The 6149-nt window shown below is 40.1% G+C and overlaps 1 long non-coding RNA gene across 10 annotated transcripts in view; it reads right to left on the bottom strand.

The window, feature by feature from the left end:
• LOC137860826 (uncharacterized) overlaps positions 1-5852 on the bottom strand; it is a 40901-nt gene extending 35049 nt beyond the window's left edge. For 4 of the 10 annotated variants that reach the window (XR_011099200.1, XR_011099199.1, XR_011099206.1 and 1 more), the window contains exon 1: positions 5285-5851. This is a non-coding gene — a long non-coding RNA (uncharacterized lncRNA). Of the gene's footprint in view, positions 1-5284 lie in introns of all 10 variants that reach the window. The other 6 variants (XR_011099201.1, XR_011099203.1, XR_011099210.1 and 3 more) reach the window with 4 other exon arrangements.
• Positions 5853-6149: the final 297 nt, after the last annotated feature.

Raw genomic sequence — 6149 nt, 5'->3', positions numbered from 1 at the left:
AGGTTGTTTTCCAGAAAACAGTGTTTTACTGCCTGGAGTTGAAGGTAGCACTTTGATCATGTACATGTGCAGTGTGCTCTGTCAGATCTCCTCCAGGAGCTGTTTCTACATTTCAGAGTGGATGTGAGGGAGATCACTTGCCATCTCCCATACTCTTTGTCACAAACATGATATCCCCAAGTTGTGCCTCAAGACATGGAGTCCTGTCACACCGGTTAACTGAAGCTGGAAGGTCACTTTACTTCTCTTTACCTGAAACAGAATTAACCCCCTTGAAAATGCTAAAAATTTCTTTTTGGCATCCTCAGAGTGAAAGAGAGAGGAGATCTGAGGGGGGAAGTATATACTGGAATATTTTTTACCTTGTCCTTGCCAGAAGAGCTAAAACATAATCTGTCTGGGCACTATTAGTAGCTGGGGTGAACTGAATTTATGGCTGTAAGTCACTTGCTTATTTTGGAAGGATATCTAAACTCATATATATTGGAATGGAGTTCAGGATGCTAGTGGTGGCATTTAAATGGCACAATGAATCACAAGTTGAGGATATTATTCAATACTTTATATTGTATTATCAGATTTGTGACTCATGGTTGATGACACCAGGTCTAGCAGTGTTCTGAATGATGCCTTCAGAAAGAACAATTTGGGTCATTTTCCTTAGGGTTATGCGGTCAAGGTGTTATGCACTCAGCTCACAGGGCTGTGTTATTACGGGACAGCCAGCGTATTGCAATGGATGTGCTGTGTTTCACAAGCACTTGCAAAGAGACCTTCTTCCTAGCTTTCACCAGCTGTCCTGAACTGTAGCAAGAATTTCAAAGTGAGATTCCTTGAAAGTATTGGATGCATTATATTATATACTTATTGCTTAAAAAAGCAGTTTTAATCCATGTCTCTCTTTTACTTCTCTGTGTAAATAGGGGACAGGGAGGAGGCAGAAAGGAGTCCAGTGGGTTGCATTGGTCTCACACCCTTCTGCAGCAGCCTCTCAGCACTGGGGATTCAGGTTTCTCAAAATAAATACATTTTTAGCAGGAAGTTGAAATAAAAAGAAGACAAAATATCACTTCTAATCAAGGAGATTAAAGAATTGTCCATTGTAGGTACTCAGAATACACCTTGAAGGAACCACAGTCCAACAAGAAGAAAGTAACTGAGCTAACTGTGTCTAATATAGACTAATTAAAGAAGTTGTTGAGTTACCTTCACAGTGTTCTTGCCAATTCATGCTATACCCACTGGTATCAAAAGCAGTGCTGAGATCCAAACAAAAGCAAATGTCTACTCCCTAGTACTGGCTGTATATTTAGGCAGCTTTACAACACTGGCCACATTAGATTAACATGTTTCTCTAAGGACAACTCCACACAGAAACCATAAACAGTGCTGGAAGTTGGGTATTGTAGAAAAATATCTGTGAAGGGTATGAACAGAAAGAAATCATTTACAGCTTCTTTCTTGGTAAATTTGTCTGCGGATGTGGATAGACATGGACCCAGACAAGCGGCTCTGCTGCAAGAAAGCTGCTGACAGTCTGAGAATTGATCTTAAGGTCCCCATTTGGGTAACATGAAGCAGAAGACAATGCACTTCTAAACCACCTTATATGATTCATATCATGAATAACACCACCCACATCTAATCTATGTTTGCCTGAACTGCCAAAACATTGCAATCTGTGAAGAAAGCAGCCTACTGAATTTAAAGTGGGTGCCTTGCTTTGAAAGAGCACCTTCTTAGGACAAACACTCCAGGCTAGGGAAAACCTAGGATGACTCAAAGTCTGGAGTGGCTGGTTGTGGTGGAAGTGAAATCGTTTCCTCATGGCTGACTCCTCCTTAAAGGGTCAAAAAATTAAAAGGTACATCTCCAAGTGCACAAAACTAGAATCTGTACAAGTTGGGAAGTTTCCCACTTCACAATCTATTGTATCAACAGCAAATCCATTCTTCCACAATGAAAGAGACCTGGTTCCTGATCCATCACATACAAGCTGATGGATGTATGCTTTCTGATTACTTAGCTGTTAGGTTTTCTCACAGGTGTCCTTGCCCTTTCCTTCCATGCAGCCACTGGGGCTCAGTGAAACTACACAGCTGTAACAATGTCTTCCTTCTCATCTTTCCTCAAAACTTTGCTTTCCCTACTGGAGATCTGGTGGCAGTCAGGCTTGCTGATGCACTAGGATCATTGCCATTTGTGCTGATCATATATTGGCTCAAGGCTTCCATGTGATGCCAGAGCTGTATGGACCCATGTGTTATCTCTGAGACTGTAAATACAGTGGGACAAGAACTCCCTTGCTGTTCAAAGCCAAGAAAACCAACTCATTATCCAGGAAATGGCTCCCAGACACAGCTGTAATAAACCTACTAATGCTCACATAGGGATATTAAGACCATACTGAGAAGGCCTGGAAGACCTGGGAGGATACCGATCAGCATCCTTCAGGATAAGTATTTATTGTAGATAAACATGAGCTAATTTTATCTATGCTTCAAGCTGGTAGGAAAATATCAGGTTGGGTATAATAGATAATTATGAAACACCACTAGATTCTTGCTCAGGTGACACAGTTTGAGTGTTTGGGCATGTGATAGTTTTAGCATAAAAGAAGGAACTTCAGTCTCATCATCTCACAAAATGTTTTCCCTAGTCCAGGCTGGATAAAACCATGTTAAACACAGAGAAGTGGCGCTATACGTTCTGAGCTTCCTCTGCTGAAAAGCAGTGTTCATTTTTCAGAGGCAGATACCACAGCTGGGGTTGGTGACAGGTTGACTGGAATATACACGGTGAAACCTGGGCATTTGTCAGGAGAGGCACTTTGTGGTTTCATAAAGATGCTCGTTTTGGATTTACACATATCTAACCCTTTGATTTGGGCTCTTGTCTAGGAATAAGTACTTCAGTAACAGTAACCAATTTTATAGGTTACGGTGGGCCTGAGATTTTTCTAAAACAACAAAAACAAACAAATGAAAAAACTATTGCTTTTTACACCAAGGGTAGTGACAAAAATATGGAAGTAGAAACTTTTTTAGAAATGGAATGACGTGTTCACTGAGACATTTTACATCCCAGCTCAGGTACATGTGTTTTTTTCAGCATTCATTCTCCCAGCCCTAAAATGAGCTTCCATTCAATTTCACTTCTATCCTCAAATCTTCCTAACAGCACACGTTTTTATATTTTATGTTGTCTTCAGCACAACAGCAATTAAAATAAACACATACACACACAGACAAAAAAGGCAAAACCCTTTAGTTTTTGTTCAGTTTGTTCCAAGAAAGAAAATGCTCAGAATTGTTTTCCTTTGAGGAGAGGTAAAAGAAAAAGAGTAAACCCACAGTGTCACTAGACCATTAAAGGGGAGCAAGAATATTTTCTCTTCTCCACTTGAAGACCAACTTGAGACCAAGTCTCTGACAGCAAGGTGATCCCAACGTATTAGACAAGTGACCAGCAGCGGTGTTTCTCTTCTGGTTTTTCCATCACTTTGAGTTGCCACTATCAATTTGCAAACCCATGTTTTCAAAATCCTCCCATTCTGAAGAGCTTAAAAGTGTCCTGTAGCGCTTTAATCACACTCACACCAGTACTGCGGATGTACCTCTCCTCTTGTTAAGATGTATGATAAGAAAACGAAATACAAAAGAGAAGGATAAGAACAATATGAGTTTTATTCCCACAGACTTTACAGTTTTTCTAGCTATTGTCCCAGCCTGCCCCCGGGGAGTACCCAGAGAACATGATGCATCTATTGCTGTTGCTCTCTTGACCTCCAACACTGATCTGTTGCCCAATAAAATATCTCTCAAAGGACAGCCTGGTGTCACAGCTGGTTTAGAACCTGAGAGGACCAGTTCTTTGCATAAACATCTTCCATTTGTCCTTTTAAGAAATGTATCCAATGATTTCTTTACTGTATTATCTGCTAGTCAGTGCCCTCCACTTAGTGCAAAGCACAATGCAGAGAGTCATTAACACAAGGGAAGGATGTCACATAATGTAATATCCTCTGCTCGGCCACCTACTATTATATACTTTTGTACTTGACTGAGTAGATTAAGTAAAGTACAATAATTTATAAAGAAAGACTCATACAAAGAAACTTTTCTTTTGCAGCTTTTCTGTTCATCTCTGTCATGAATCTGCTCCCACCTACTACAGTGGAAAAGATACATTAAAATTAATATTCTAAGCTGAGATTTTCAAAGGAGACTATGGCAATGAAGTGTCCAAATGTCACTGACATTCAGTAGGAGCTAAGTCCTTAACCCCTTTGAAAATTCTTAGCCCAAACCCATTAATGCATACTTCAAAGAGAGAGAGATTCACAGTTCTAGGAGTCATTTTCCTAACAGGCTTTCATTCTCATTTCTAACAGACCCTCCTTCCCTAGATCCTAACCCCCTGTTGGGGTACAAAACTGAATTGCTTCCTCATCCTTTGTAATTCAGAATTCAGTTTTTGCTTTGACTTTTTTTTTTTTTTAAAGCTTTTCCCGTTATATTTAATGACACACAAAGATCTGCATCTAAAAGAGAAGAAATGGAACTCATTAATATTGCTTTTCCATCTTTTTCTTGTCTTACCAGTCATTACGCCTCCTCTAATTGGACACATGCACCAGTTCATCTAGATATATTGACTCCTTACTGTGAGGAGTTAATTTATTTGCATGTTGTATTCTTTGCTTATGGCCACTTCTCATACTTTACCAAAAATTAATTCACTCCCACCAGTTTAACATCCCATTTGGTCAGCCATTCGTTCTAAAACACAGTGCTACAATATTTGTAGTCTGTAGATTATGTCCTGAAGAGGACTTTGATGAAATAAATCACGTACAGAAGTTGCGACCTGACCTGATTTTTTTGCAATTAGCTATTCAAGTAACCCACCAGAAGGCAGGTTTTAATCGTGTTAACAGTCAAATGATGTTGTATTAGCAAATCCTTACTACAAATCTGCTACGTTACATTGACACCTTGTGGCTGCTCTATCACAATGCAAAGTGTTCATCTAAACTAGTGTAAATAGTAGGAATTATAAAACCTGGAATGAAAATATTTGCCTTTTAAGAACTGACCGTAGATGGATGCCCACAAAGGACTGTCTAGTCATATTCAATTTAACCTTTCATCTGATCCCAGTCCAAATTCAAGTATATATGTCATCCAGTGCTGAACATACAGTCAAGACCTATACATCTCCATCTTAAATACAATTCAGATCCCTGTGGGATCCAGCTTTGAAGTTTGTTCCCTGGGCTTACCTCAGCCTCCAGCAGCTCTGGCTGATGTGTTGTACTTCAGCCTCCACACTAAACGTAGGGAGACAAAGAAGGGACAGCTTTTGTTGTAATGGCACCTGCTGCCAAAACGGAATCAGATTCAAATGATATTTGCAGAAGGAAATACAAACTTTGAAGTATACTGAGTGGAATAACACTCTGAAAAGGTCAGATGGAATGAGGATGCTATGTGCAAGCAGTCATTTTTACTGCCTACCCAATGAAGGGAAATGGCATGATGCAGGAAGCCTATTTAAAACAGGCAGATGGGCTGTGACATAAAGCCAAGACAGCTCATCTGCTCAATATGTAATCATTGTGTTTGAAACCATTTTCATACAATCATCCTGAGTAACACAACTACTGTGGATTTACAAAGGAATGGAACTGCTGAAATGTTAATAGAGGGAAGGATTTCAAAGGGATTCTCATAAATTGGTTACTAACAGTGTTGTGGCCAACAGTCAGTGAATCACTGAGCAGCATGTAATAATTTCCCAGGAAGCCTGCCTTCACCACACAAGCCTTGAAGACAAATAATCAAATAACACTGCTAAGGCTCACAAATAATCTATGGTTCCCCAAAGACCACTGAATCTGCTTTGGCTCATTCCCTTGCAAGGCTGGAGACTCCCTGTGTCATCACAGGAAACTCTGAAGTTAGTGATTTCAGTGAAGAACAGTACTTGAGAATCGTGACACTGGCCTCACCTGGGCAAAGATCATCCCACAGATTAATGTCTAGTAATCCAGCTTTTGGGATAGAGGGAATGGGACATCAGAGAGTTTTTCCTTTCTCCTGCTCATTTGCTGTTTGGAATAACAGCAGGGGGCTGCCTGTGGGCCC

Source organism: Anas acuta, chromosome 9 (assembly GCF_963932015.1).
Source record: "Anas acuta chromosome 9, bAnaAcu1.1, whole genome shotgun sequence".
In the NCBI taxonomy this organism is placed as follows: domain Eukaryota; kingdom Metazoa; phylum Chordata; class Aves; order Anseriformes; family Anatidae; genus Anas; species Anas acuta.
Note: the sequence above shows the minus strand (reverse complement) of the source record. Positions and strands in the feature narration are given on the sequence as shown.